This window comes from Argiope bruennichi, chromosome 7 (assembly GCF_947563725.1).
Source record: "Argiope bruennichi chromosome 7, qqArgBrue1.1, whole genome shotgun sequence".
NCBI lineage: Eukaryota > Metazoa > Arthropoda > Arachnida > Araneae > Araneidae > Argiope > Argiope bruennichi.
Window position 1 is genome coordinate 52,695,463 of NC_079157.1, and position 14,814 is coordinate 52,710,276.

At 28.0% G+C, this 14,814-nt stretch overlaps 1 protein-coding gene across 4 annotated transcripts in view; it reads right to left on the minus strand.

The window, feature by feature from the left end:
• The window catches only part of LOC129976007 (cyclin-dependent kinase 6-like), a 247,565-nt gene that overhangs the window by 172,931 nt on the left and 59,820 nt on the right, over positions 1–14,814 (minus strand). The window lies entirely within an intron of this gene.

Here is a 14,814-nt window from a genome sequence, read left to right on the forward strand (position 1 = left end):
AAAACACATACAAGAATAATAATAATAATAAAAAAGAATTTTACTGTATGTATTCTTTTCGAATTTCTTATATGATAACCCTTAATGGTTCATTTTTTCCCTTCATTGTTTAATGAAGAAAACCGGATAGTTATATTGGAAGTCTTACTTTTAATTTCTCAAATAGATACAGAAGTATACAAACAGAAAATATTGCAATCGCCACGAATTTCACACTAGAGATTCTGACGAATCATTTCGTTTTCCTTGAGTCTGAATACAGACATTTTTGGAGTGTCTGTGAACACATGTAGTGGCTACATTTTCAGTTCTTTGTCAAATTTTAATTCAATCGGTCAGAAGAAAAAGGTTCCCAAAATACATGCTTTTCTGGTATTTGTGTATTAATCGCTAAATTCAAGTCAAAGTCTGATATTTCTATAACTATTGTCCTCACTGTAATACATTCAATACACCAGTAGAGGCTTTCTTTATTATACTACGAAGCAAACCACTCTCATATGTGGAGACTCTTAAAATGAAAATCTGAGCACTTGTAGCATTACCGAAAGTCCGCAATTTTAAGCGGAAGGTGGAAATATCTTTATTAGAAAACAATTGAGAAATGTTTTAAGCACCATTTTCTCTGGTTTCTGAATGGAACCTAATTGCTGAACAGATTTATAATTTTCGTGATAAAACGATATGCTTATATTCATTTTATTGCGTTTTTGAAATTTGTGCTTACGTTCACTTAAATATACAAATGTGCAGTTCGTTTGCGTATCCAAAATTTCACGTTCGCAAATGTGCAATTCGTTTGCGTATCAAATAATCACATATTAACTTTTTCGAGAATGAAATGATTTGCTAAATTCTGAGAATGTTTTTTATCCGGACAAAGGGGAGATGTCAAAATTTGGAAGTTGATATTTTCTTTTGTACAAAAAAATTAAAAATATCAAGTTATATATGGAAAAGAAAACAGGAATAATTATCTTTCAAATGTAAGAGAAAGCATAATATCTACTTAATAAGAGGCGTTAAGTCTTGATTAGCGTTACAGTTGCGGATTGACGAAAATCGTGCGTACAGGAAGAAAGTTAAATTTGTTACAAAGACAAATTCCACGGAGGCGAAATGAACATTGCTAGCTCTTTCTAATCAGCCATTTTAGAATTGGATTAAAAAAAAAAAAGAAATATTTCGCATATTATATAAAAGTAGGTGATATGAATTTGCAGTTAAAATAGCCATTTTAAAATTCATTAAATCAGAAAAATTTTTAAAGCAATTTTTTTTTCAATTAATAGCTAATGAAATCCTTTAAAATAAAATTCAATCAGTATGAGATTTTGATGCTTTCGTATGTCATAGTTTTGATTATCAGAGAGCAAGCAGTAAGGAAAAATAAAAACTACACTTAAAAGAAACTAATGAGAACCACAATAATAAATAATTCAGAATTGATTAATACAAATAAAGAAGCTTCCTTTTGCCCCTATTCCTTTTCTACAAGATTAGATAGAAATTCACACATGATTTTAAATACAGAATCAATAATACACAGATCATCCCTCAGAATTTTGAAATTTTGGATCCTTAAATTGGCAATGAGGCCCCATGTAAATATAAAAATGAATAAATAAGACCTTTAATTTTTAAATGCAAGAAAGGAACAATAAATATTTATTATTTAAAAACTTATAAACATAAAGCATCAATGTAAATTTATTCTCTATACTTTAATTCCAATAAGATAAAATTCTTCTATCGTTTGATGAATTTTAGTTCTTATTGAAGGAAGGAAATCAGGATATCAATGGTCAGGGATCAATCAATTCGCATAAAAAGATAAAAAATGATTTGATACAGTGTTTCTTATTTCGAAATGTTGCAAATATCTCAAACTTCTAAATATTATACATAATATCCAAATCTATATTTTTTTAATATTAACTTAGAATTAATTTTTTGATACATATATTTTAGTTTTTAAATTATTTCTTTTCTGACGATTTCTTTTTATGCGTGCATTTCAGAAATATATAAAATAAATTTGGATGAAATTCGTAATTTTATATCAGTTTGTGATCTACGCGTACTTCTAGCTGGCTGATTGTCCAATTTTAAGGGAACTAATTATTGTGGTTATACATAATAAATTACTGAATCAGGTTCAACCAAATTTTGGCCAGCTACCATTTCAAACAAAAGGCCGATACTCCCGATTATTTGAAGAGCTGAAACTAATTAAACATTCAGTTAATTAGACATTAATCGAAATCTTGTTCTTAAATGATTTTTAAACAAAATATTTTCATACCATCTTAAAATACAATACTTTTCAATGATACTAGTCTCATTTCCCATATACTGTTTCTCCTAATTTTTCAAAATGAAATTTTACAAATAATTTGAGATAATGACCTTTATATTTTCAACGGGTTTCAAAACCAAATTTACTGTTTTCATCTCTTTCTCATTCTATCCAGTTGATATATCAAAATCCTTCAACATTTTATCTTCTTCTTTCAAAGGTTTTTTTTTTTCTTTTAATTTTTGAACACAAATTCACGGCATGTGGTCTGTTATTAGAAACTATGTGAATGTTCATACTTCATAGTAATGTATATTTCAGAAACAGCATTTTTTATTAAAATAGTTAGTTTTCGAAAGTTAAAACTACATGTTCTTCTTTAAAACTCCTTGCATTTTTATTCAGATCTTACTAGTGTACCGAAATAAGTAAGTCACTTCAATAGGTCAAATTCAAACAAAGGATATACACACAACATTTATGTTTGTTGAAGAAAATTAAACATGTTTTACAAAATAAACTGTATGAGCTTATGAAGAAATTATGACCACAGTATCGCCCCGCCCTGGCATTTAAGCTAGTAAATATATCACTAAAAATGCAGGGATACAAAAGCAGGCGCAAATGCAAGTTCCTTTCTTCAAATGCCATGTCCTTCAATTAAAATTTAACTTTCATCAAATGCTTTTTAATCGAAGGCATTCTTTTACCGTTTCTTGGGCAAATAGTTCGTGAATACCTTAGTTCTCTGCTCTTCCCGGAATCCGATAGTCTAGACTCAAAACTATTTCCATTAAAGGTTGGAGACTAATTCTTCGTACTAAGTCCTAAACGCAAATGAACACAGGTGCTAACATCGAGAGCTGAGTCACGGCACGCGAACTTGCGGGACCATCCGCACTTTTAGTGTTTCCCAGCAAATACCGAGAAAAAAATAATGATTAGCTAATTCGAACGTTTCCAGTTGTACTGCATTTAGCAAAAATGCAACAACATAGTGCTTCCCAACTTGATAAAAAAAATAATCGGAAACTCATAAAAAATTGTCTCCAGCCCGTTTAAAAAAAAGAATTTGGACTTTGCTATTCATTGTCTTCGAAGCCGTCAATATAAATTATATATAAATATTAATATTTTAAAATTTAATTGAAATGTTAAAAACTTTCAAAATTCTAAAAGTCGAATTTTAGTCGTTCGAACTGCCATTTTTTGCCAGAATTATGCAAAGGACAAACAGAAATTAGGTTACATTTAATTTAAATAGCTTGCAACATTTTTTTTTCATTGTAAGCATTTGCAACTAATATGCATCTCTCTTGAAGATGGAAATAAAGGACTATATTAAATATTGTGTTCGAGTTTCTCAAAAAAATCTTATTTAGAAGCATGATTATAATTTTCAATATGTTTCTTATTGAAATAAAGGATTTTTTTTTTCACTCAGCAGCAATTAGGTAAAAATAATGAAAACTAAATGAAATAATTCTCACCTTTTATCCTATATAACAAATGAGAATTTCAAAAGAAAACTTGGTAAGAAGCGATCAACTTTCTTCAGCAATATTTTGAGATTTCGACTTGGTATCAAAGATCCTGCACGCCATTAGTTTATTAGGTTTAATATGTAATAAAAAACAAACGATCTTATTTTTGTATGTTTTTATTTTCTTAGAAAAAATAATGGTTCCTTTGATTTTTGAAAGTCGGACGAAAATGGAAAGGAGGAAGGGAGTATTACAAAATAAATAAAAAGAATATGTTTTATGCAACCGCATAACAACCAACATAAAAACCATATTCATGAGCTCATTTGCGTTTTTATTAAAAAAATTCTTAATTCTTCAAACTTTTTTTTAAAAAAAATCTTAAATTTCAACACTTTAAAAGTTTGTAATTTGCAGTACTCTATAGAAAAATAGGTAAGAAATCGAAACTTTTTCATACAAATTCGTTTATTATTATTATTATTATGGAGAAACCTGATGTATATTTTAAAGGGGAAAAAATTATAGAAAAACCAAGCTTTGGGAGTTTTATTTTTGAGCATATATAAATCCAACAACGTTTTGATGGGCTTGTTTTTTAAGCCTTTTTTATAGGAACTTAAGGAATAAAGAAGCGGTTTTAGAATTCGTAAGATTTTTTTCTTTTCTTTTAAGGTGTACGTGCACACTTGAAGACTTTTTTTTAAATTTTAACTTTAAAAATCCAGTTTTTTCATAGTGGGTTATTAATATATGTTTAAACTTATTTCAGTGAGAAAAAAAACCATATTACACTAATTATTAATTAAATAATATTTAAGGAGCTAATTAGCCTATTTTTTGAAACATGATATCTTAAATTCTAATTTGTACAGACACACAATTATAGTTGGAAATTATGTCTGATATTAGTCTTCATGTTGCCTGCCTCAATCAAGTTATAGAAATATATAGTTTTTTTAAAACAATTTTTTCATCAACGATGAATAGAAAAATCGAGATTTTTTCTGTAATTTTGACTTTTAAACAGCTATTAAAAATTTATTTCTATAAATATAACTTTGATTGAGGCACAAAACATCCGCTATTTCATACAGATTATTTTTATATATAAATAACTGTATTTGGTTCATTTCTTGTTGAGTTATGATTGTTTGAATGAAGCAACATAGTGGGAAAATATCATTCTTCATAAAATGAGTTTTAAAAACACCGTAACTAGAGTTTTTAATGAAAGCACCTCAAGAAAAATAATTATAACTCGAGAAATATTTCGAATATTGACAACATCTTGGTATTGTTTGAAAGCTAAAGGATCAGAAAATATTATTAAGCAATAAAAAAATATTCAATATTTTGAACGATTTTCGAAGTTTCAAGTGTGTACATACACCTTAACATCTGTATATCAAAAAGAATTTAATAATTTCTTTTATCTTCATTTTGACATTTAAAAAAAGATGCAGAATCAAGTTTCTTTGAGAGGAACAGCGTCTTAATTTTAAGTATATATTCAAATAAAAATATAAAAACGACATATCAAAAAGAAAACGTAAAACTAAACAACCGAAGGAGAAATGATAATTGAAGGAATATTGTTTAAATTTTAAAACTTTTATTCAAAATCACACTTTAAATCAATATATCAATCAAACAGAAGATATAATAGTTAACCTACACAGCATTTATTTAGTACTTTTTATTAAGAAGCAAGGATAAGAAAGTTTTGATTTAAAAAAGATGTTTAACAGTTTGAAAAGAGTATGAATTAAACATTTATTAAACTCCGGGCAAAAATATTATATATATATATATTGTGACTGGTCTTTCTTTTGCATTGACTAGTTGAAAGTTTAGTGAAGAAGTTTTAGCTATACTTGAAATGTCAATAAATAATTTAATCAAAACAGCACAAATTTTCCAACTTATGAGTTTATTTGTGAATAGATTTTAACAATAAATATATTTTTAAAGGAAATAATTTAATTCTTTCAAGTTACGTGGGGGTTTTTTCTATAACTTTTATATTAGAATTTTTTTTCCTTACTCAAATGTTATAATATACAAATATATATATATATAAAAAAAACGACATTTTTTTAAACAACGGAGCAATTAAATATAACAGAATTCCTTTGAAAAAACTTCAGCTAATCGGACGGATCAAAACTACGTTTTATTTTCTGAAGTCATATATTATCTAGATTTCCGAATCAACATCAAAAATGAATACCAAATAAAAATGCCTGCACAGTATCAAATCTAAGCCATAAATCGAAATGCGTCATGCAATCGAAAAGTGAATACGTATTTTAATTTAAAAACTGCTACAAGCTATCCAAGAAGTAAAGCGTAAAAGATTAGCTAGTTGTATATATCGATGGTCGTTTGGAAGGGATACACATTCCAGTGAATCACTAGACTATGTGAAAAATGGGAAAAAGGAATTAGGACATAAACGATCTCAATAAGTGCATATCTATTGATAGTATTTCTAGAATAAAATATAAGAATAAATAAATCATTTTTTTGGATAATATGAATAACATTAAGTGAACTTTAAATCATTTAAACCTTGAAATAAGATTTATATAGCAAAGTTCATGCCCAATTTGTCAGTGAGTTCTTAATACTTTTTGATGTGAAAACCTGCATAAAATTTCATGCCAATTGAAAAGAATTAAGTGAATTTTGGCTTTTAAGCTGAATAGTACCAAATTTTTTGAACTCTGAACTCGGAAACCGGAACACTGGCTAGGGGTAAGAAAAAGGATAAAGGGCAAAATCCGAAATAATAAGCATGTCAATAAATAAACAGAAGAGTTTAAATACAGAAACAATGAATTAGTTAAATATGAAAAAAAGTTTTGAAAAACCAGGCCATAAGAAGCAGAAATTATATATTTTGATACGACTTTATTTCTCTTCAGGATGATTAATTCACATTCATTGTATGATCGTATTATGGCAAAGTATTAGTAAGCTAATTCTATACAAAGTTTGGGAAAATTCTTCAGAAGGCAATAACTTTTTTTCAAAAATTTGCATCTAATTAATGTTTTTCCCCCTAAAAATATCAACTGTGTATTAGTAGGAAAGAAAACGGCGCGGAATATCGACCAATTAGAATGTGCTTAACAAAACTCAGGTATGAGAATTCACGACTGCGTCACTTTTCAAATTCTCTCTAAGAAATTATACCTTGTTAATCTTTCCATTGAGAATTATATATTGATGAGTAAACTTTGAATCTAACTGGGATATTCATTCTGTCTGGTCAAAATTTCAGGTTGTCTCGGCTAATGAAGTGTATCTGCATCCATATATAACAACACTAAACTATCTTTTCTATATTCTATATTTTGTTTTTCTTTCTCTAACTTTTTGACATCAACTTTCCTCTCTACAATTGAAAAAAATTTTCATGTAAGAAAAATTTTTAAAATATACTGAAAAGCAGTTTTGCAATATAAAAGAAAACACCTCAGCCCAGATATTTTGATTACATTTTTTTTAAATATATTCCAATGAGGAATACAAAGGAGGGGAAGGAAGTTCATTAATCAAGTTGTTCAGCATGCCCTAAGTACGCGAATATGAATTCGCAAGTGATACGAGCTAGATAAATGAAATTTAACATTGTCTAATTTTGGGCTCAGTCGGCGAATAGGAAGAGATACAGTTTCAAAATGCATACTCAATTCTCATCACTCTAAAAAGAAACAACGCACGAAACAGATTACACTGAGGAGTAAACGATTTCTTACTAAACGAATCAGAACTTCTCTAAATATTATCCTTTCTTTTCTCGTTTACTAAATCGTACAATTAATATTATATAAGAATAATTATTATTAGAATTGCATTGTTATATTTCTCATTAATTTAAAAACAACAATAACTAATATATTTACTTACCTGAAATCTTAAGGAAATGTAAAATCATTTAAATAACTAAACCAGATGACAACGATATATTTAACAATTTTTAACAAGAAATTTTAACAATTCAAAACATTTTCTTATACATAAAGGAAATATTTTCTTCAAAGAAAAATAATGTATAAAAATACGGCTTCCAATTCCATGAAAGATAAAACATCAAACTGGTAATTCGATCTATAGAAATGAATTTCAAAGGCATCGGGCATTCAGAAATTACTGAATTCTTTTTGCTTTGAGGATTAATAAATTTCCTTAATATCTGATAAAATTGCATTTCATAGACACACAATAACTGATATAAATAAGACGTTAAAATTCATATAAAAAAACCCTTGGATTTCAGGACATTTCTTAAACTGATATTCTCTATATTGCTCAGGATGAAAATAATTGGGAGTCTTTAATTCACAAAATATTAATTGTCCCGATCTCTTCGAAAAAACTTTTTTTATTCTTCAGTTTCTTTAAGCAAAACTCGAAATACTTATAATACTAAAACTGGATACAATTTCCGCATATCAAAAATTAACTTTTGACAGCATCTAATGAGTACGTCATATGCGTTAATGAAAAAATATATATAATAACTCGATGAAATCACACAAACGTAAATGCAATCTCGCAACTGTCAATAATCCCATTTTTGAAAAATATATGTAATATTTTGATGTAAAAATTACTTCTACATAATTATCATAAGGTACGATATCTTTTATAATTTTAAATAAATAATAAGTATTTTTAATTCAAAACTTAAAATTAAGACTATAAGAAGTAATTTAAAAATACTTCCCCATACGTTATTGATATTCTTGAAGAAAGATAATTATATTCAATCGTGAGAGTAATAACGCGGAGGTGAATAATTAAAGAATTTATAATATTTCCATTCGATAGGAATTTAAACACTAGTGATATAATAACCTTTTTTTAAGCACAAAAAGATATTTTTTTAATTCATAAAAATTTTAAAATATCCATTCTTTATTTCTGCGATTATTAAAAGTAAAATGCAAAACGAGAGTTGATCTTTAAAGGTAGACCATTATTAGATCGATCGAAATTTGCCACATATAAATCTCGTCTAAAAGCACAATTTTGGAAGGAGAATATGTAAATCTAGAAGCAATTTTCTTTCTGAAATTTTAATTAAATTTAAGAATTACTTGACATTGTAATAACTTAACTTCCGAAAATATTACGGAATCAAAAATTTTTTAAAATTTTAAAATTTAAAAATTATTCTTCAACTTTATCAATTTAGTTGCCATAAAAATATTTTTGTATATTTATAATTAATTTTTGAAAATATTTTATATTTTCGAAATTCGAATCTTTATTGTTGTCAATGAAAATGTTTCATTCGAAATTTTTCTTTGTTGATGTTTAAGTTATGAAGATATAGCTAACTTCATCCCACTGAAAAGATTTCTGTATAGAACATGATTTTAATAAAATATTGAAATTTTGCTGAGCTTGTATTTAAGATTTAACTTTAGAGTAAACCATCAATGAGAAATTGTTGAAGTTCGATCATTTCCAAGCATTGTTGCTCTTTACAATATAACCGGATGCATTAAGATATACCGTTTTATAGACTGAAATTTTGTTTTTTCATTAAATTACAGAGAAATGTTTCAGAAATCATGAAATTTATTATGTAATACCTGCAAATTTTCAATACTGGATTATTCTACTTATGAAACACCTCCATTTAATAAATAACTTTTTATTCAGTAATCAAATTATTGGATTAGTTGAAATTTAATCACTTCCTGTTTAAAGTGAAATGCGAGTAAATTAAGAAGGGGCCAGACAGAATGAAGTAGACTACCTTCTATAATAGACGAGATATATGCCTATCGAAATTTATAAAAATATATTGCTGAGGAAGTAATTAGAACGAAGTTATGTATAACAGATCGAATTAAAATTCTTTGCCCCCTCAATAATTAGGCGAAAGAGTTGACTACCAACGATAGCTAGTTTAATTAATTCTTACAAAATTTTCACAAGAAAACAAACCGCGAAACCTTTACTAAATTCTTCATCATACTTCACAGCGTATGGAAACAAAATAAGAAAAAAAAAAAAAAATATGTTAAGTAGATTGGATTTCTAGAGTGTAATGAATCTATTGTTGAATCTTGTTGAAACATATACAGAACATTTACAGCAAGCTATTGTTGTACATTTACAGATTCTCACAAATAAAAGTTTATATAAAGTTATAGAATTGCCTCATTATAAATAAAAACTCATAGGAATGAGTATTACGAATTCCGGAAACCATTTCTCGGCGAGATACTTGTACAGATATGTATAGAAAACAGAAGTAATTGGAATTTTTTGCAGCCAATAATCTCAGCGAATCAGCTAGTTACCACTAGTGGTTTATTTATAAATCATGAAATCTTCATGAGAACACAAGTTGCGAGACCTTCATTATATTTTATATGCATTTCATTCATTTCATGAGCAAAATGCGAAGGAAATAAGGGAAATAGTTTAGATTTTTACAGCGTACAAACTAAATTTGTTTGATAACTTATATTTAATTCATTTAGATTCTCTATCTTTCAAAAAAAAAGTTTATATAACATTATAGAATTGTCACGAAATAAGATTCATAAGAAAGTGTGTCACAGGTTCTGGAAACCACTTCGCGCCGAGATATTTAAGCAGATACATATAAAAAGCAGGAGTAAACAAATTCAGTAGTGTAACTCCTTACTTTTGGGCCTGCTTCCGAAAGCAACGAAACCTACACTCTTGTTTAAGAGGATGAATCATCAGATGATTCACGCCCATGGAATGCTTAAATTATGGTTGGTAAGAGAGATAGATGAATGGCCGAGAACAGGGTTAAGGGAAAGATTTTTCATCGCTTTTTATCATCTTGCATCATCATCCAGCAGAGGAGATCCAAAATGATTCGTGGAAAGAAATTCGAAGAAAGAACGACGCGATATCCTGAATTTAGAATTTGGCATTGCGTCTCATTACATGCAAGGAATTAAAAACTGTACAATCATTAATAATCCCTTTTATTCTTGGATAGTATTTAAAATTACAGTGTTTAATTATTATTATTATTATTTTGCCAAAAAATAATTTAGAAAGCTGCATAACCTGAACATTGTAGCATGAAGATTAAGAGCGTATAAGTTCTAATTTAATTCCATCAAAATCATAAAATTTGAAAGGAAAAAGCATGCCAGACTCATAAAATAACACGCTAATTAGACAAAACACATCTCTCATATATGAATATATAGGAACAACAATAATAATATGTAAAGATGATTTATCTCAAAAACTTCAAGATTAAAAACATAAATACAACGTTAAAAAAAATGTCTGACATTTTTGCTTTGCTACACTATCTTTTCGAAAGGGAATGAAATCTTGCTTGCGTCAATAACTTTCAATTTTATAATTTAATTCGTTAATTCGAATTTTACATAATTCATTTTCTCTCATTAGCATAAATAATAATTTCACATATCAATTAGCATATCTAGAAATCTATAAAATTATTTTTGTGATGAATTTTTTTGTAATTATTTTTCAGTCCTGAATGACGAATATATTACAATTTCAGATTTCTACTATCTCAGTGCCAATCTCAATGCCCTTCCATTCTTATTCAATAAAATCAAAGTAAACAAATGCTGCAAAAGCGGATATATAAAAACCTGAATAATAATCAATAAGATTGATAATTGCTTCCCGATGAATGCTGATTATTTTTTTATTAATAAACTATATATTCTTAGAAACTGTAAAAAATAAATTCTCGATACAAAATTTTCTTGCAAATTTTTGTCATATAGTTATTTTTTTAGCCTTACACGATAAGCGAGCATGCAATTCGAAAATAGATTTTTAATTCAAACCTATTTAAAATAAAATAAATCTTTATCAATTTTAACAATAATACATATTAAATATAAAATTAATAGGTAGTTTAATTTTTTGAATCAATATTTCCAGACAAATCTTCAAACTGAACACAAAATGACGCACACTATTATATAAATAATGATAACATTCACGCACTACTGATGAATTGTCACAGTTCAGACTTTTTCTTAAAACCAATATGTGTACTTTGCATGTTACAAAGAAAGATGTCGGTCGAAGACAAAAGTTAAGCAATAATATAATCAAAAATAATTTTATTATAAAAACGGACGCCGTTAGTTTTAAGAAATCTTATGGCCAGGACACCAATAGTACTAACACAGTGTTTCATTTTTTTACATAAAAAATTAATTATTTGCATATTTTTAGAACAAAAATTAAAGAAAAAATAAATAACATTTCAATTTGAAAGTTTCACTTTTGTAGAAATATTTTTTTAAATTTTAAAGTAAAGTTAAATAACCTAAAATCATTTAGACAGTAGAGGAGAGAAAAAATGAAGACAAAAAAGAATATCCATTTGTGAATTTCTCTGTGATTACAAATAACCTGTGAGCTCTACAGCCCATCAGGGACAAAAATGCCAACCTAAATAAAATATTAACCGAAAATACGAGTAAATTATTTTAAATGAACGCGAGTACAATTCCTTTATTATCGTTATTTAAAAGCCTTTTTCAAGTTTTAAAATGAAATAATTCAAAAAAAAAAATTGAATCAAAAATGAGATTACGATTCCAGGGTTATGCCATGTTTGAGATATGGTGATATAAATTGAACTTAAAGTAACATAATGAAACGTTCTTAACTTCAACTTGAGAGATCCTTTATATCATCTAGATCAAAGATTCTAAACCAGTTTAATTTTTAACGTGTCATTTCGAAACAACACGAAGGATACTTTGGGGGTGAACCGTTTATTTTAGAAAATTGCAAATATCTCATCTGAAATGGCACTCCTTTTCCATGCTTCCTCGCCACATCAACGGGTGTGGACGTTTGGTCCTAAACGTTTATTTTAAGATAGAAGGTGCCTCATAATGCTTATCCACCTTGTAATTTTTTAAAAACAAATCATTTGAAATATCTCCATTAGTAAAAGTAGGACTATCCGGCAAATCAGATTCAAATCCGGGGCATTTGAACAAATAGTTGAAAATGGGAATTTAACTGGCTAATCAGGAAGTCCGGTTACACTATTCCATTATGTAGAGATAGCAGCAAAGTAGTAACAAACAATAATCGGCACAATCTGTGTATTAAAAAAAAGTGCTATCTCTAGATGCGATTCTACCAGAACGGCGCTTGGTAAATGTCATCTTTGTTTACAGTCGTTCCGTCTCAGAGAAATTGGGAACTTTTTCTGCGCATGGCATCTGAACATTAGGAAAAGCGAAAGAAAAATCGAAAAGCAATGAAAGGAGACTTCGGGGAACTGAAGGGATTTCTCGGAATACAGGGAAACCCGAATGTCATAAGAAATTGCATCCATATTAGTCAAGTTCATTGCTCCTGATAAGAAGCAATGAAGATATTGACGCTTCGTAAGTGTCATCTGAATGTAAAGAAAAGGTTCATGAACCCTTTCATGTCGGCACTTTTGCTCTTAATACATAATTTATCGAAAAATACAGCCAGATTTCAAGGTATTTACAGACAAAAAGTAAGAAACTCGACTGAAAGTAATTGTTTTTGACTTCACAATTAAAGCAAAACTTGAAAAAAAAATAATTGTTGAATTTAAATGAAAAATATTTTTTGAAGAGCGAGAAGAAATTTTTGTAACAGAATAAAATGAATTCAACTTTGATAAATTCTTTCAAAAACAATATTTCTATTATTGATATCTCAAGAACAGCTCATCTTATTAATACAAAATTTCAAAAAGTGGATAGAACTTTTTTTTTCAAACCCAAATATTTCAGATAATAAAATCACAAAGGCATTTACAATTTGCCCAATCCGATACAAGTAGAAGTTTTAAATGACTATCGTAAACTTCTTTTTAAAAAGACCACTTCATAATAAAAAATAATGAACTATTTTCATTAATTTCGCTGTATAAGATTATATTGTTTATTATCAAAGTACATAAAATTATGTACGTGCTATATTTAAAGTTGCTGACGTCTTTTGAATTTCAAACAGATCATTCCTGCATCGGACATGGGTTTAATAGAAGTTAAGAAAACGGGAATTTATACATCACTGTATTTTGAAATTAAAAATGTCTTACCTGGATTTTTAATATAATTTTTGAATAGCAGGTATTCGTAAATTATGCGAATTCTACTTTTACAAATATTATAAACTGCGTTAAAGTTACCAAATTGGTAGGTTTGAAACGGTGAAAATAAATGATACAGTATTTTTACACATTTTTAAAGTAAATGCAAAATAAAATCTTATAATTTTCCTTTCAAAAATAATTTTAATTAAACTGTGACAATGATAAAAGGAACTTGGATTTGCACATAACACATATAGAACAATCAATATTCATTGTTCTTAATAAACCAATATATTTAAAGCTCATATTAATGAAGTAATACGATGTTTACGGGCCAACATTTTAGTTTTTCTTGTATATTTTAAAACCTCCTCAGTTTTCACACTACAGACTTATATCAAATTAAAGAGTATAAAATTCCTTATATTTTCAAGCTTTAATTTTTTTCAAGTTTTAATATCTTTGAAGATAAGGGTTCTAAACTACTTTTTCGTTTTCAATAATTTACGACCCCCTAGTTCATCAAATCGGCATGTTACTTACATGAAAAATAGCCTTTAAAAATGTGCTTTCACTTAAAAAAAAAATCATATTTGAAACACCATTTGTTATTTTTTATTAATTTTATACAGTTTCTAACAATTCTCCGCTTCCCTATATTTTTGAGATTTTCACCCCCTAAACGTCGTTTGGGACCCCATGTTGTATGGTGATTCTTTATCCTCTTGATGCCTACTATCACTCCTCTGAGTTTGTCGGTCGAATTCGGTAGCACCCTGTATATCACACACACACACACACACACACACACACACACACACACACACACACACACACACACACACACACACACACACACACACACACACACACACACACACACACACACACACACACACACACACACACACACACACACACACACACAC